Raw genomic sequence first — 19,000 nt, 5'->3', positions numbered from 1 at the left:
TAGCAGGTTGTAGAAATCTGAATGAAACCCCCTCATAAATTTGCGTTGCTTCAGCAACTGTTAAAATACAGTTTTTAGAGATCTATTTAGTCAGTATGTCACTGCAGTAAAAGCAACTATAATCTGTCCTTGTTCCCTGCTGAAAACCACCACCGTGGCAGAGAGTCAGAGCTAACATAAGATCCGTTGAAAAGCGTTTGAAGAAGGTGCCAAGAATGATTCATGATGGATGGCATTGGGAATGTGTCATTTTTCTTTGAAACACATGACACCACCACATAAACCAGAAAAATTGAATACTTTGTTTATAAGATCAAATTTGTTTTTGAACCTTCTAGAAAACATCACATGTTGAGGGGAAAACATGTAGTTACTTATTGTTTCCTGGCTTGAAATAAGAAATATGGTTTATTTTTTCATACGGTATTTTGATCACATTAGATCTATACAGTACCTGGCATAAGTGGTGTAGTAGGAGCTACTGTATATCTGTAAGACTTATTCAGATGTAAGGGACTTACCGTACTGTGGTCAGTGGCTTCAAATCAGCAACTATCGTTTCCAAAAGTATGTTTTTCTTGTTAAAAATACATTTTCCAACAAAGTACTTGCTTGAGGTGATTTAGTATAACATTTGTTACACAAAAAAAATAGGAATAGGTTTTGGTTTACATACATTTATTAGGTTATTAATAAGTAACATAATAAGGGGAGTGGTGGCCTAGTGGTTAAGGACGCTGGGCTTGTATGTAATCTGAGGGTTGCCGGTTCAAGCCTCACCTGGGCCGTCACTGTGGGATGTTGAGCAAGTCCCTTAACCCCGAACTGCTCCCCAGGCGCCGCAAATATGGCTGCCCACTGCTCCCCAGGGATGGGTTAAATGCAGAGGAGGAATTCCATTAATGTAATACATTACATGGCCAATTAAAGGCGAAAGCCCCGATTTAATCTTTAATCTTAAACATTATTGAGATAAAGGTCCAGCCCTCTAAAGAACAAATTGAGTTTGTGTGTTGCCAAGTAACGAGCGGAATGTCGTCTAATGTAACGGAGTAAAAGGACCGTTTCTTCTACACAAATATACTCAAGTAAAAGTAAAAAGTATCTTGCATCAAAACTACTCTTACAAGTAGAATTACTTAAGAGAGTTACTTAAGTAAGTGTAAGTGTTACTACCCACTTCTGGTGGCCATGCATTTGTTGTACTTGGAGATACGGGGCACAATTAAAATCATTTTTCCAGTTTACTTCATATTTATCAATTGTTGGATGTTAAATTTTGATGTGTGAGCGACGAGCAGGCCTTAAAAGTTGCAACCAAAAAGATGTTTTAAAAAAAAAGGAAATAATTTAAAAAAAAACAACAACAAAAATAAGACTGAAGCTAATTCCTAATTAGAATTGTACTAAAGTGTGGCCTCATGAACAAAGCAGATTTTATGTCAAATTACAAGGATTTTTTTTTTCTTCTTTTAAACAAAGTGACTAAAGTCACCCATCAAACAGTGCTATTTACAGTTCCTCTCTGTAATAGATAGGAACCAATGATCACAGTCTTCACACCCCTATCACATCCTCCACTTTCTTAACACCACATAAGCTGCTTTCTCGTCATGCCTGAAGCTGTAAACTCCTTAAAGGCTTTGCTTTTTAGTTCTCTGAGAGTATGGTGTACCTTAACTGCAAGGAATCGAGAGCTGGTGACAAACACTGCAGATAAGAGTGTGTTCACAGAGGGAGCGCTAGTAGAAAACATGAAATGACTACATGTATTTTAATGTGGTCTGATTCAAAAATAAAATCATTTTGGATACTTTACTTCCATGCAGAATAAAATGAATATAAGCTAATGAGCAAAACATTTAATAACATGAAAAACATATTGGAGAATTCCTTAAAGTAGAAGGACTTTGGTTCTGCGGTAATCACAGGCTTAGCTCAGTAATGATGGGGAAGAGACAGACAATGCACAAGAACATAGACCCCTGTCGGAGGACAGCAGGGGTCTATGACTTATTTCTCTATTTATGGATCTTGTAATTAAGAGAGACTGAGCTCAGGGAAGATGCCGACTCCTTCCTGTTCTCGCTCTGCTCTCATCCTATTCTGTGAATTTGTTAGATGTCTCAAACACTGAAGGCTGTGGTGTGAAGTCACGCCTCAAAGCCTGGGAGAAATCTCAGCTGACTATTGCAGCACACATAGTGGTGTTATGTAGTCGTCTTCTTTGAGTACTAAGCTCATGTTGTGCAACTGTTTGTGAATGCCTGACACAAATAAAGTCATCCATCCATTCATCTTAAAAAGATCTGTAAGCTATGCAAGCTCACATTTAACCCAAGAAGATTTGTGATAATCCTCGAGTTTTCACATTTAAACTAAAGCACCAGCTTTCTTGAACCTAGGACCTTTTTCTGTGGAGTTTGTTTGAATCCCACTGCTTGTGTGGGCTAATTCTGTATGCGCTGGTGCATGCAAGGGTTGTTGGCTGATGTTTGCTAAATGTGGCAGCGCAGTCTCTCTGTGGCTCAGAAATATGTACTCCATTTTGACATGTAATTAGTTGTATAATTTGTTGTTCAACACAAGCAAAACATTAGCATATAGTCATAAATCTACAAGTTATAGTACCGGCATATAAACCTGTTAGCATAGTGTTGCTATTTTTAGCATTCAATAACTTGCCAACAGCCGACACCTTCTTAAAAGTGACAATAATAGCATAATTCTTTCGTTGACACTTTCGTTAGAAGTTGTGAATAACTGAGCTCCTAAACCCAGACACAGTATGTGTTTGGTCTTTTTAAGAACTTTGTTTTATGCTAGGTAGGCTAGCTTTGCAGTGAAATTGTGGCTAGCTAAGCTGAGTCATGCCCAAAAGCTCAGCTGTCTTCAATTTAGATGATTGCAAGTTCTCCCTGAGCATGCATAGATTTGCATGAATTTGTGTAAGTAAATAGGGTATCTAAACTGATCATACGAAATGTCAGGAAAACATCAAAAAATTGATTATATTATTAGGTTATTTGGTTCTATTATCAATCAATTTACAAGGACAACTTTTCTCTCTTTTTTTTTCTAATAATTTTTACATAAGGCCAATGAGGACACAAGAACCTTTAAAAAAAACATACTTGAATTTTCTTTACTCTTAAAGCAAAAATGTCAGGATACCACTATAAATAAATAAATAAATACTAAACACTTGCTATGGACACATAAAAAGTGAATCAAACATCGCAAATCACCAAAACTACCAAACACTTGACATGTTTCCAAGGCAGTGTACACAAGTACATGTTAGGTGCTTTCTGATCGAACAGAATAGTTTGCCATATCACACAAATTTACAGTGATGTAGGCTCAAGTTAACTTTTAAATACAAAATATAGCTTGCCATGTGGCAACTGGATTATACGCTCTACTTTCCCTACATGACAGGTAACCTTTGAAAGTTAATGTGCACTTTTTATTGTGCTGTCATGTCAGTAAATTTCCCCACTGCCAGATGAATAAAGAATACTCTACTCCATTCTAATAAACCAACAAGATGCACACACAGTGACAAAAAGTACAAGCACGTCCATGCACACACAGAGACAGACGGGAATACACACACGGTGTGTCTGTACATACACACAGAGCTCGATGAACCCTCTGATTAGACCAGAATTTGCTCTTTATAGAAGCACAGAGTCAAAAACATCACCGCAGCAGAAAAGAGTTCCACATTGGAGCGTTAATAAATGCTCACTGAGAATCAGAACCAGAAAATACTTTAATGAACCTGAGGGGTAATTAGAACGGCATATTATAAACAACACTACTAATAATTATTATACACACGCAGAAAAAGGAGTAGGGCTGAGGGCTCTGATAGGGGGAAAACTAGTCCCTCCTAGGAGGGACGGGGCAACTATGACAGTGAGTAACACACAATGGTCAAAATGACACCAAAAAATTACTTAGCAAATAACAAAATTCAATTGTAATAGCCGGCGTTCAACCCATAGAGGGCAGTAACTCTGACATTTTACAACTAAATATGCACAATTAAAATGCTTTTACTAAAATGTTAAATGTTGCACTAGGATCAACCAACAGCACTACTTAATACCTATATATTCAGCAGAAAAAAAGTGGGTTTGGGTTTTGTTACAATTTATTTTGTAGCCTATTTTATAAGGTTCAGCGTGATTCTGCGATTAAAAGGTGGCACAAACCGGAAGCCCTGAAGCATTCTGGGAAATTATTAATACGTGTGAGGCTTGCTTGTCAGATGGTGGCTGTTGTCATGGTTACCATGAATGAGATGTTAGGCCTATCTACGGAGCTGTGGTTGTGTTTCTTCACAACAGTCAACAGCAAGTCAAATATGTAAACCCTATGGATAATAGCCTATTCATTTCATTTTATCAGATCCATTTCTAAACGTTTGATCTCAGTCATTCTGCCTCCTTCTTCTTGGACTGAGATCACTGTTTTCTTTGGTCAGATGCTTTTTACATTTCTTCATCTGAATTTGAATATTCTTGTGTTGAGCTACAGGGTGAATGTCTTCTTTATACTTGTTGGTTAAACTGAAGTGGAAAAAAAGGCCAGATCTACAAATAGAGTTTTGGGTAAAACTGCATGAATCATATATAAGGCATTGTTCTTACCAGCAATAAGCTGTAAGAACGTGTAGTATTCATAGTATAGATCGGCATTGGTTTACCTGTACAGACTAGCCCTTAATAAACGCAGGAATGAGCCCAATCTTAAAATGGTAATAAATTACATATTAATACTGCAACAAGTTGCATCTTTTTTTAAAACTTCATTCATCAATGTTAACATTTATCACGTCACACATTTAAGACAAAAAGACATAAAGCAAAACATGAGGTACTGTATGTATAAAAATACTTAGTCCCGAGAATAAGCGGCACACAAATAAACCAAAAAAACTACTACACAAAACAATAAAATACACATTAATACTAACATATTCCCATGCTAGTCACAATTAATGCAATGTGCAATTAATCCCCTGAGCATTGTAATTGATGTAACGCTTTAAATTTAAGTAATTGCAATTCAATAATGAATATCATTTAAGGCTTGTTTCCAAATTTTTTTACAGGTTCCATCTTTTGGCAGAATCATTGTTTCAAAATTATAAGCCAGAACGCTGACATACACTATTGATCAGTCTGACAGGTTCTTATTTGTTTATTTTGAATACTTTATTAATCCTTCAGGGGAAAATGTAGGTTTTTACATTCTGTTATTTTTTAGGGACATGCTTGTGGACATGCATTAATGGACAGATGTCAGACTATGTAGGGAGTGCACCAGAGTTGGGGGTTTTGTGTCTCAGCAGTACCTCGCAGTACTTGAGCTACCAGAACAACTTCCGTATTCTTGGTTTGCACTGGGACTTGAACCAGCAACCCTCTGGCTCCTAATCCAAATCCCTACAAAATTCTAACAGTTTCACGTTATATGACAGTATTTTTTTTTCATGCCTAATCAGGTGTTCACAGCATTTTCTACTGGTTGAGAGAGGAATTACTGCAATAGATTGACTTAGGACGGCCTATTTTACTGTCATGATGAGCAGTGTTTGGAATAACGGCGTTTAAAAAAACGGCGTTAGGTAACGGCATTTCTTTTTTCAGTAACGAGTTAATCTAACTAATTACTTTTTACGCCGTTAACGTTACTGAACGTTAAATGCGGTGCGTTACATGCATCGATTGAATAAACTGTTAATCCGAAAGCACCCCTGGCTTCATACGCAGCTGTAGTGAGGAGGCGGGTTAAAAACAAGGTGAGCGACTATGATTGGCTAAGACGGCGTCATGTTTCATGGTAGCCAATCAGAGCCAGTGTTTTTACACATGTGCCAGCACACACACACACGCACACACACACACATACACACACACTGCAGATTGGATGAAGCAGCAGAGATGGTGAGCGTGGAGCAGTCTGATGAAAAGTTGACATTTTTAAGGTGGTGATACAAACACTACTTTAAATTAATTGTGGTCAAAGGCAAGAACGTGCATGTGAAGTGTTCATTACATCCAGGAGTGAAGACTTTGTCGACATCCGTTATAAGCAACTCAAATTTAATGAAGCACCTCACAACGACACACGCATCTAAAAATTCTGAATTATTTGACATATACCACCTTTTTTTTTCCAACAGTTTCCTCAGTAATGAGTTACTTTTATTATAGAGTAATTCAATTACTAACTCAGTTACTTTTTAGATCAAGTAGTGAGTAACTATAACTAATTACTTAGTTTAGCATTAGCTTGATTTCTAGCTTTAAATGCTGCATACTCAGTGGTGTGGTGGTTTCTTATGGTGAATGAGGTAGAGTTTTGTTTGCAGCTCCACCAGGAACATATTTCCGCATTATAGGAATTACAAATTGCGATTCTTTGCTTTCTTTTTTTGTATATTACAGCCGAACTGCCGACATGCTAAGCTAACCGTGCCTCCGTGTCCGTGAGTGGTATTCTCCAGTAGCAGAGGCATGTGCACGCAGGCACATGCTCACATGCAGCTTTCTTATCCATTTACACGTATGATTTACACCACAACTAACACCAGAGCGCTACTGTTTATCTTCATATTTAGAAGTGCAACGTTGAAAAAGGTCCGGTCTGACACACGCCGCAGCGCAGCGTTCCAAAAGTTGTGTAATCAATACACCGGTACGGCGGTATATTAAAATTTCACATCATAACAAAAGTATATACTGGTATTCGTTATTATTGTTAATAATTCAGGTTAGCATTTTGCTGCAACAAATGCACTCCAGTTTCAATACCACACTTTGTTGATTCTGTTACCTTCACTTCTACTTTTAAGCATTCATATATTTGTTTATAAGAGAGCATGGTTTAGTGATAGAAACTGGATGTGGACTTATCTTGAAGGTGTTTTTTTAACAGTTGTACCAGCAATTTGCTAGCTAAGTAGGCTATATTGCCTCTCAGCTAGGTCATGAATCAGGCCTAATACTTGTAGATTGTGTAGTTCTGAGGGCCAGTGCATTGTCAGATATTGATCAATACAAAAGTTAAATATTTAGCTATTTACGATTGAAAGCTAACATAATCGACATCAAGTTTCTTTTGATGGTCAGCAAAAATGGTGCTATATTTCCCTCTTGTCCCGCTCTTTGTTTCCATTTTATCTGTTTCCCTGATCAGATGTCCAGGTAGTCATTGTAAATGAATTGAGTTAACATCTTTTTTTCCTATTTCTACGTTGTACAGTATATGAGCGGAATGACCGCACTTAAATTACGCAAGATTTTGCTTGAGATTTGATGTCTGTCCATTTGCTACAGTTGCTACACATTAGGCCAACCATTTTACGCTGGAAAAATGCATGATATTGCTCCAAACTATGTCGATGTGGGTTTAGTCTATGCCATGTCATATTACATCATATTTTATACATGAATAGACATTCCAGTCTCTCTGATCACTTGTTCATGAAGACAAATTGTGTGTAAATGAGTAATATTGTCTCAAAACATGCAGGTGAGGTTATATTCAGTGTCACATAGCAATGTCCGCTTGATTTTGTTTATAAATAATAACAAAAATATAATAACAAAATGACAATTTCCATTTTAGGCAGTGAATTCTGTTTTTTCCACAATCAAAGAAAGCCAAAACACCCGTAGATACAGTAATATATTACAAATTATTGTGCCTAACTTAAAAATATATATATATCCTGTGACATAATATTTAATTAGGGTCAATATCCCTCCACAAACATGCATGAGATGCTTTGATGTGATGGTGAATGAGAGTTGTGCAGCGTCTTTGCGTTACAAAACTTGTAAAAATGCCAGATTGGAAGACAAAATAGGCTAGATTTCTTTTTCAGAGAGCCGTGAAATGGTTTCAGCTCACTGCTTCTCTTTTGTTCTGGTACACAGCCATTTTCAAAACAGAACTGACAGAGTTACATAATGGTGACTGCAAAACTTAAAAACCTTGAAGCTGAAGAGCTGGTGATTTATTATTTCTTCTTATGGAATAGCTAGCATGACACAGTTTTCTCTTCTCTGCAAACCTTGGCGACTGCAGAGTCAGGACACACCGAGTGTCACCATAGTCTGTGACTGTCTGCTGCAGCGTGCGTGCATCAGACTGAGAGTCTCATTCTAGTCACCATGAGGTGACCTCACTGCGCCGCAGACGCTACAATAAGTCATAAAGGAAGACAGATGAGAACAGGAAGGGCTGGCATTTTTTGAAAGAATCTAAGTAACCATCTTAAAACTTTGCCTCTTGAAAAACAAACGATATTTGACATTCTTTTTGCCTTCTGGTTTCTTTTTGTATGTTTATGTATGAACTCTGATTTTAAAGCTCACATTTCAACCTCACTACGGTGTACATTTCAGTTCTCAGGAAAACCTCTATCATTTTTAAGACCGAAAGGACTCATGTCTCAGCAAAACCTCTGTCAAAGCTAACGGCGTCACCTATCAAAACAAACGCCTCAGGCTTCAAAATAAAAGTCATCAGACTCAACGGCAACGTTGTATGTTGAAAAAAACGGAAATACGCATGACAGCATCAACGTGCTGCTTCAGACACTAGAGTAAGTTGAAAGCTGTTAATTGATTTATTTATTTTAAAGGTTAAGCTACAGCAACGTTTCATTTAACAATGTAGTTATTAATCAAACAATATGTAGATATATCTTAACTTTTAAAAAATAAAAGGAAAAACGGCTTTTCAACTTACTTCATCATGAATACTTTCTGTTCCTTCAAAATCGTCTTGTGTACTTTCGACTCCTTCAAAATAAAATGCCATGTCGTGTTTTATGGCCTGAGGCCGAGTGTGATGACTTATATTTTGAAGCCTAAAACCATGCCATTTGATGGCGCTTGGTTTGGCAAGTGAGGCCATTAGATTTGACATAGGTTTTTGCTGAGACTGAAGTCCTAAAATGTCTAATGAGTCTAATGAGACTTTGTTGATTCAAAGATAAGAAAGTTGCAGTAATATTGGCAACAACTCAGAAATAGAATGCTGTCAATCCCTCAGTAATCAGGATTAGGATCTGTGGGTAGATTTGGTGTATATTGTCTATATGTACAGTATGTATAAATCATTTTGTGGTGTTCTGAGTTGAGCTTCTGTTTATTCGTCATGGTGCTCTGATGATGATGGGTACATGCCCCTGTGGAGCCCCTTTTTTTTCTTATTTTAGTTCCGTATTTGATTAGAGTCCTATAAAATCAATTTTATATTTTTCCAAATTACGTATTTCCACATAATTAAACAAAAATGTATGTCAAAATAGAAATGAAATTTAAAACCAATCGACAACAACAAACAATTAAAGTGTAGATATAAGTTGTACTCATATGGATAATTTCTTACTGCTCCTTTTTAATTATTCATAATCACATGTCATATAAAGATGTATGCAAGCAGTATAATGTCACCCAATTTCCCCTCAGGGATCAATGGCTTATTGAATCTGAGCAGGTTTATTGATTAAGTTTTGATAAACTTAATTTGACATAATTCCAGACCATAATTATTAAACAAAAATAAATGGACAGAAGGATGCAAACAGTAATTTCACCCCTAGTGGCCAGAATATTTTACAGTATTAGAAACTATCAAATTATCATGAACCTACGATGTTTAAGACGCTACAATCCCTGGCATCAGTGATCTCGTCCACAAAAACAAACAACTTGCCCCCACAGATCTTCTGTAGCACTGATTGACTGACTGATTAACTGATATTACTTTATTAATCCCCGAGGGGAAATTCAGTTTCAGTTACATCCCGACCAAGAAACATGAAAAAACAATCACATATAACATGGGGGGACTGGAACATTCTGAGCAGGTGAAGCTTATGAAGGATAAGCCCCTCCTTTCCTGTTAGCAGCGCTTCACGAGAAATGGGCGGAGCTTCACAGACACATAAAAGTTACGCGGCAACTGGCCGGCTCTGTATTTTGGAGTAAGTGATGAGTTGCGTAGTTTTTTGGCAGCTTAAACTGTGTTTCAGTTGAAAGCTTTCACATGTTGTTTAGCTCAGGGTGGGAGGGGTTCGGGCGAATGAGCGGTCCCCGGATAAATTTCCCAAGAAAAGCATCCTTCGCCTCACGATGACGGCGTTTCATTCACATTCTGTCAATTTCCACGTTCAACAGTGGATGATTCCGTTTCCATTGGTCGATTCCGTGATTGCTTCTGCAATTCTGTTAAAAGGGAAATTAAAGGGCCCTATTTGATGTTCCTGTTTCTAGAAATCTTTTGTCACAGCGCTACTCAGGAGGTCAGACCTGCTGGATGATGATCAGGAGATCATCTTCAAATGGTGCTGACTAATTGACAGACTGTGCTGCTGTATTAACTCAGATCAGTGGCATCAACAGATCAATAGGATGGTTTCTGTCCAAATCTGCCTGTTTTTCATGGACTGATCAGAGCAAAGTTACAGGACCTGACGGAGCAGCCACATTAAATTAGGGGGATTATTTAGTTTTCTACATTATTAATTTGTGAAGCAGACAGAGAAGTCCATCTGCCTCCAATGTAACTTCCTCAAATGTCATTGTGTGCTTCTGTGCCCTCACCTCTCCACATTGAACGAGCAAAACGCTCATTTAAATAGGGTGGTCTGCGCCACTTCTGCATGTGCACTAATCATTGCTGCAATCTCAGTTAATTCCTCGCAGCAGGTGAGGATTTAGGGACGCAACTGGTTTACCACCCTGTATTTCATATTTTAGTGAATCCGCCTCTAAGTGTGTACAAGGTCAATTTAAAGAGGAATAAACTTTTATTCGGCTTTAAAGAGAAATTAAAGCTCCCATGTAAAAGTGGCCATTGTGTTTGCTGGTGGATTTGATGAGTTTTTGATGGCCTGAATGTCACTCCTTTTTGATGAGTTCTTTTTTTTTTTTACCTATTTGTGTTTTTACGGACTGTTTATTGTTTCCTTTACTGGATTTTTACTTTTCAAATGTTACTCCAGCCTGCTTCCTTGCCTGCCACCCTCACTGCACCTGGTCCTCCATCTACACCTCACCTTCCTGACGGGCAGTCATTCTAAACACACATCCATGCCATAAGGTGGCAATAAAGTGCACACAGAAATCTCCACAATGATCCATCTGGGGACTGCAGTTGTCCGGTTTTTGCTTAGGCTAGTATTTTTAAGGTGAGAATATCTCAGGATTATTAGTCAACACAAGGGCACATCCAATGTTTTAATTTATTCTTAATGAATCAGTTTACAAATAAAACACACTCTAGGTATCTAAGTTAAATAATACCAGCCACTTTTGTTGTTCCGTATGATGTGTTTAGGGGACGCACAATGCATTCTGTACCACTTAGCTGTCAATATTTCAAACACAATTACAACTGAGATACATCATATCTTGGTGACTAGCAGCTAGCTATGTGTTGATGAATCATTTCCATATAAACAGCATCTTATTGATTCATTCAGGAGAAAACATCCCCCGCTTTACTACAACTTGTTTCTACACTCAACTTTTCCTTTTACAAGCCGACCTGTTTACAGCATGAGGTCTGATGGTCTCATGCCGAGTGGAAGCAGCTCATTAAGAACCAAAAGGTCAGTGTTACTTTACAATTCAGGGCAGAAAAAAGTGGGATTATTAGTGGCTGCTGTTAGCCTTCCAAGCTGAGGAGCATCTGTTGGAGGACAAGTAGAAAACTGGTTATGGATGGAAAGCTTGTACCAGCCTCTTCATTAATACTTGATAGTCTTTGGATGGCAGTAGGACACCTTTTAAGCAACAATGGCCACGTTTACATGGGAGATTTAATTCCTCTTTAAAGCAGGAATAAAAGTTATTCCTCTTTAACCTGACCTTGTAAACACATAATTCTTAATGCTAATTTAATTTGGCATTAAAGTTAATTAAAGTTAATTAAAGGTGGCAGGTATATCCAGCCTAGATTATTTAATAAGAGGTTTAAAAGAAACACACAGACTCATTAAACACACACGGACCTCTGTAAACAGAACAGGCTTCACCGGACGGCTGGCACTAGGACCCAGAGGCGGAGTAAGTGAGTCCCCGTACTGGATTCACAGGCTGTAATATCATTAGTTTATTATTTTACTTGTTGTTAGAGCTACTAGCTTTATCAGGGAGCAACTATTTATTCCTGGTGATTGTTTTCCACAGGTTTACTGGGCTTTTTACCGGTGATTAGTTCCTGTCTCCCTTTCTGAAACCGTGTGTTATTGTCGAGCTGTTGCTTCAAAATTTCAATCTCCAAACCATCGACCAGCCTTTCAGATCCGATCCCAACTAAGCTGTTTAAAGAAGTTGTTCCCCTAGTCTGCCCATCTTTGTTGGAGACAATAAATATATCCCTATCAATAGGCTACGTGCCACAGTCCTTTAAAGTAGCTGTAATCAAACCCCTTTTCAAAAAACCTACTCTTGATTCCACCACTTTAGCAAACTACAGGCCTATATCTAATCTTCCTTTTATTTCAAAGATTCTTGAGAAAGTTGTGGCGGCTCAGCTCTGTGACTTCCTTCAAAACAACAGCCTGTTCGAGGACTTCCAGTCAGGTTTTGGAGCTCAACCCAGCACAGAGACTGCTTTAGTTAAAGTAACTAATGATCTACTCTGGGCTTCAGATGAAGGACGACTCTCAGTGCTGGTTTTATTAGATCTTAGTGCAGCTTTTGACACTATAGATCACTATATTCTACTAGCGAGATTAGAGGAATTACTTGGAATCACAGGGACTGCCCTAAACTGGTTTAAGTCCTACCTATCTGATAGGTACCAGTTTGTACACGTGAATAATAAGTCTTCTGTGTACACTAAAGTAAGCTACGGGGTTCCTCAGGGCTCTGTGCTAGGTCCAATCCTCTTCTGTATCTATATGCTCCCCCTTGGTAATGTTATGAGAAAATACTCTGTTAACTTTCACTGCTATGCTGATGATACCCAACTTTATGTATCAATGAAGCCAGGTGAGACAAATCAGCTATCTAAACTTGAGGTCTGTCTAAAGGACATTAGGGCCTGGATGGACCAAAATTTTCTTCTTCTTAACTCAGACAAGACTGAGGTCATTGTACTGGGCCCACGACACCTTAGAGAAACCTATGCTAGCCTAACTGCCCGAGATGGCATTACTCTGGCACGAAGCACAACTGTTAGAAACCTTGGGGTTCTATTTGATCAGGATTTATCCTTCAACTCTCACATAAAACAAACTTCAAGAACTGCCTTCTTTCATCTCCGTAACATTGCTAAAATCAGATCTATCCTGTCTCAGGGCGACGCCGAAAAGCTAGTCCATAATTTTGTTACCTCTCGACTGGATTATTGTAATTCTCTTTTAGCAGGCTGCCCGAGCAAGTCGCTTAAGACACTTCAGCTGGTTCAAAATGCTGCAGCACGTGTACTGACTAAAACTAGGAGAAGAGATCACATTACTCCTGTATTAGCCTCTCTACATTGGCTTCCCATAAAATATAGAATAGAATTCAAGATTCTTCTTCTCACTTATAAAGCCCTAAATGGACAGGCACCAGTCTATCTCAAGGAGCTTGTAGTGCCATACAATCCCCCCAGAACACTACGCTCTCAAAATGCTGGCCTACTCGTTGTTCCATTTGTCTCTAGAAGTAGTATAGGAGGAAGAGCTTTCAGTTATCAGGCCCCACTTCTCTGGAACCATCTACCAACCACGGTTCGGGGGGCAGACACCCTCTCTACCTTTAAGGTTAGGCTCAAAACGTTCCTCTTTGGTAAAGCTTTTAGTTAGGAACCAGCTCATAGCTCATAGTTAAGATGCAATAGGCATAGACTGCCGGTGGGGGGGTCTGGCATGCTCGGTTGGAGAGAGGTTGGAGAGGGCGTTAAGAGAGAGGTCATTTAGGTTAGAGAGGGACCGCAGAGGGTCCCATTCCTCTCTCAAACACTCCCTCTATGTCTGCTTCTTCCCTTGTGTGTTTGCTCCTGTACTCCTTCTGGCTTTTGTCTTGCAGGTCCGTGGGATCCTCAGTGTGGAGTTACAGAGACTCAACAACTCTGTCTCCACCCTTTCCTCTGCACACACCCAACACAGCATAACGTGGATGGATGTTCATCATAGGAATGGGATCCACACAAGGTTCCTGCTGCTTAACAGAAGGTTTTCCTTGCCGCCATGATGAATTCATGTTGGGTGTGGGATACATATGTATGTGTATATACTGTATTCACGTAATATTACAGATATTTTTTGGTGCTAAAGGGGTAAGGAATCATTTATGAACATGTTTAAAAGTAGAAGGCGGCCAGAAAGAAAGTATTAGCAGATTCCGCCCGCCGCCAACACTTCTGGCCTCTGCTGGTTAAAAAAAGTACTGCGATTCAATTTTCACAGTATTGATGTGAATCGTGATACCTATGAATCAAATTTTAACTGCGTTACGATTAATCGTTACATCCCTACTCTTTGATGTAACCAGTATGTTTGCATCCTATTTAACAATTCAGGAAGTCGGGAATCCGGGTAAGTTGTGATGTTTTTGCCTAGCAACGCCATTCCCCATATCTGTTTGGAGGTAAAACAACATTAACAACGAATTGACTCCCACTGTAACAGAAAAAGTTTCACCATGTCAGAGAGCTATTGTGTGTTAGGCTGATTGTCCAATGTAAAAATAATACAGATATAATTTTTGATATCATCCCAAAAGAAAAAAACAAAAAAAAAAACATTGGCTTTCCTTCATAGGACAGATGGGTAAAAACTATTCTCCAAAAATGTCCCGTTCCTACATGTGTCTCTACATTTCATAACCTGTAAGTGAACAGTTAAGATCTGAAATGAGGATTGAGAATTTTAGGGGCATCTCCGTGGCTTTAGATTTCATTCTAGATGGCAATACAATGCATGTACCATTTGTTCTTTGGTTATTTTGTTTCAAAGCCAAATTAAAAATCGGAAAAAAACGGATTGATTTTTTAGTTTTATTCATTTAACCAGAAACAGGAAAACGTAAAAACCAGATACCAAAAAACGGTGTATTTCTGATTCTGGTTTTAAAATCAAAATAGTTAAAATAACAATAGCAACATATTATATTGTTTTGTTTGTTTGTCTTTTTATACAGTACCGGTGTTGGTGAAGTGGCGACTTAACTGGCGACCGACTTCCCACGTAACTTTACATTCAAGTTGAAAATTCTATATGATACAGAAGTGTATAATGCACCCCATAATCATGTTTAGCCAGCTGTTATTTATCATTTAGTGTCTTTAAATAGGTTTATATTTTATTCGTGCCCAGGCTACCTGTGAGCAGCTATAACCTGTGGGATGTTGCGACTGTCAGAAGTAGGTCACGAGTTGACATTGACGAGAAATAATACTTTGTTTGGTTAAAAACAAAAATAAATAAATAAATAATAATAATAATAATAATAATTAAGAAAAATAATTAAAAATTAAAAAATTAAAATAAATATATATATATACATCACTATACTGTATATTAATTCCATCGCAAGTTAATGAGCTCATAGCGTCTATTTTGCTGAATAAAATACATACGTGTGCTATGATTAAAACTGATGGAATAGCTAATTTATAAGGTGTTGGACACTCGTGGGACATATAATAGGAGGTCAATGAAAGTGTGCAGCATAACTGTCTATGTGTAAGACATGTCTTCTGCATGATGTTCAAGTGTGTTTATGTCATTTCACTTGCTTATCTTTTACCACCGACACATTCTAGTCGATGTACAAGCAATGAAATCACATCTCATCATCATGTTTAGTCAGATGTACATGTCATTCTCTCTACAGTGACAATAAATAAGCTTGGATTATATTCTTGTCTGTACCCTACTGACCAGATGTAACCTGTGGTATGTTGCGACTGTCGGAAGTAGGTTGCCAATTGATCTGAAACAATGTTCTGGACTGTGAAGGCACCGCGCTGAAGTTTGGCTGCACAGATTGTTTAAAAAATGTTCTTAGAGTCATTTGTGAACAAAAAGAATCATGGACATAGCTTCTCCGTGTGTAAATTCAGGTAAACGCGGTCACAAGTTAACATGGAAACACTGCGTTTCTCCTGCGACCTCCAGTAAAAACGGTATGTAGAGATTAGAATAGTGAGCTGACAGCTGATCAGTGTCTGAGCGATTAATGCAGCGGATGTATGGATTTGGTTTTTCTCATTGACGCAGGATCAATTCCCAGTGGAAGCGACTCAAGTGTTTATTTATTTTTATGAGACAGATCATATACTCGTTCATTGTTTTATTTTCGCATGAATAAGGGATATAGTTTTCATATATTCTTTGAATTCACACAGAAAGCTTACAAAGAGGGGGGAAGATTTGTTGAACTTACATTTGTGAATATAGAATTTGCCATATAAAATGAACAGGTTTACATAAATGACGCCCGTTTATTTACTATCGACGTAGGCCCGACTTCTCGAATACACATTTTCGAGTGACGTCAGCACTTGACCTAGCAACGCACGCCTCCATTTTAAAAAGGGTAAACACCTATGCTTTCACTTAACGCCATTGACAACACAGGTGGAGATCTTGCAGTCTGGCAGATTTTTACCGTCAAATGCCCAAATCCTACATAACATTTTGCTGTCACACCCATGCCTGGCTGAAGGAAAAAACACAATTTTACAGAATACCTACAGAAAAAGGCCAGAAACGGACATTATGGATCCAAGCACTGATGCGAACAAACGACGACAGAACTACACAGAGCCCAAAATCAAAGTGGTCATATGTTTGCAGTAGACATTTCGTTAATGGTAGGCAAGGGCAGACTGGCGTACGGGGACACCGGGGATTTCCCCAGTGGGCCGGGCCGCCGTCAGGCCGCTGGGTCGGGCCATGAGAAAGAGAAAAAGAGAAGGAGAATAAAAAAAACCTGTAAAGTATCACGTTTTGGCTGGGAAACTCCCGTATTTTACCCCTCTTACCCACCATCGTCCCGTATTAGTATTTTCCCGTAAATGTCCCGTATTTTAATGTAATAATAAATAAAAGAGAAATAAATAAAAACATTCCTCTGCCTCTCTAAACTGAACGCTGTCACTAGCCTCGCGAGAACTGCCACCTGAGATGACCCGAGTGGCAGTTCTCACGAAATTAGTGCCGACAGCAGAAACAAACCAGGAAACAACTCAGAAGAGAGGCAAAAAAACAAAGAAGTCGTGCCAACCAACCAGATGTAACTTTTCTTCATATCGATGCTCAGCCTTTGGCTCTAATCTGCTGAAATATTCGTAAGACATTGAGTAAAAGCTTTGGGTTGTTCGCGGTAAATAGTGTAAATAATGGTTGTCAAGCAATAGTTTACCCCTCTTAAAATAGCAGCGGGCGTTGCGAGGTCAAGTGTCCCGGATGATGATGTCACCGCGAAAAGGTGTATTGCATTATTTTAGATAGATATTAGTCACACAACAGACTACTTATGTATTTACAGATATACATTATTTAAAAAAAAAAAAAAGAAAGTGTCTGGAGGTACGTTAAACGTAGCAATAGCCCCCAGGACCATAGCTACATTTCCGGACCTTTTCTACATAAGCGCAATGTGCCTGTGTTACCACCGTGCCAGGACTAGCCGAGTGGTCTAAGGTGCCGCACTCATCGCTAACGTAGATTTACGTTTGCATCCCACATTTGACAAATAATGTTTTTCATTTTAACATATTTAAATTCCACATTTAAAAATACATATCCAACAAAAATAATAAATTTTGGATTAGGGATAGAGTTAGAGTTACGGTTAGGGCTAAAATAAAAGGGTTAGCGGGGGAGCTAAAAATAAATATGAGCTAAAACACAAATGATGGAACTTTAAGTCACGTGGTGCAACTATCGCGTGACCTAAACTGGCCAATGAGGGACGCTTTGTATGCATAGAGTGGCAGTCTATGGGTACGTTTAACGTATCCATAGCCACGGCCAAAAAAAAAGAAAAGAAAGCATGTCACATGAAAAATGGCTCAATTGTAGTTAAAGGCCCTGGTAGAGGGACTTAATGACGGGGTGCCCCAGGGTGTCCCCCCCACCACCGCAGGCCGCTTCGCCCCTGTGGGCTCCAGGGAAAGGCTGAGGGAATCCCTGCACACAGTGAGACAGCAGCAGCACCGGAGCACGAACAATAACCCACACAGCAGAGCACAGGGATGCGCGTGCGCGTCAGAACGGCACGGTGGAAAAACTCACACGTGCGCGCGCACAAACACACACCGACAAGAAGCGTGTTGAATAAAAACGTGGGTCTGATGGAGGAGAGAATCACAGCAAAGCTTTTACCTGACAGTGATGTGTCGGAGCACGAGGACCCTTGATCTTCCTCTTTCCTGTGATGATGATGATGATGTTGATGATAATGATGATGATGCTCTTTCCCGTTCTGTGTGCTGGTCCTTCTCTGCATCCCAACCACGCCCCCAATCCCCACCCCTTCTCTCTCTCTCTCTCTCTCTCTCTCTCTCTCTCCCCCCAATGCATGCTGGGAACGTGAGGGGTGTAATGAATCGTCACCACTGTCACTTGTAGAAGCTCATTGGTCTAAAATGTAATCAGGATTCTGCTGAACTTTTAATCAATTCATTCAAATGAATTAAAATACAAAAATAAACTGTTTAACTGTTTAACATAATGTGTTCACAATATTAATGACTCCTGACATATAAAAGGGATTCATTAAGGCTCATTTGTTTTAATCATTAATATATTATTACATTACCACATTAATGCATACATTACATCCGAATTTCTAATTAATTTTATTTACGTTTCTCAGTTGTTGTTTTTTAAATTATTTTCCTTTTTCTTCGATTTAAGTAGTTAAACAACAAGTGTGGCAATGGCAACATTATTACAACAATAGTCAAAAACCATTAGACCTAATCCTAACACCTGATAAAGCATATGAAGAAATATTCA

At 38.7% G+C, this 19,000-nt stretch overlaps 1 protein-coding gene across 1 annotated transcript in view; it reads right to left on the bottom strand.

Moving 5' to 3' along the window:
• The window catches only part of syn3 (synapsin III), a 136,117-nt gene extending 117,617 nt beyond the window's left edge, over positions 1 to 18,500 (bottom strand). The window contains exon 1 of the mRNA XM_028449245.1: positions 18,365 to 18,500. The gene's annotated coding sequence lies outside the window, so the exon portion shown is untranslated. The remainder of the gene's footprint in view (positions 1 to 18,364) is intronic.
• Positions 18,501 to 19,000: the final 500 nt, after the last annotated feature.

This window comes from Gouania willdenowi, chromosome 6 (assembly GCF_900634775.1).
Source record: "Gouania willdenowi chromosome 6, fGouWil2.1, whole genome shotgun sequence".
Taxonomy (NCBI): domain Eukaryota; kingdom Metazoa; phylum Chordata; class Actinopteri; order Blenniiformes; family Gobiesocidae; genus Gouania; species Gouania willdenowi.
This window is presented reverse-complemented; position numbering and strand designations above follow the sequence as displayed.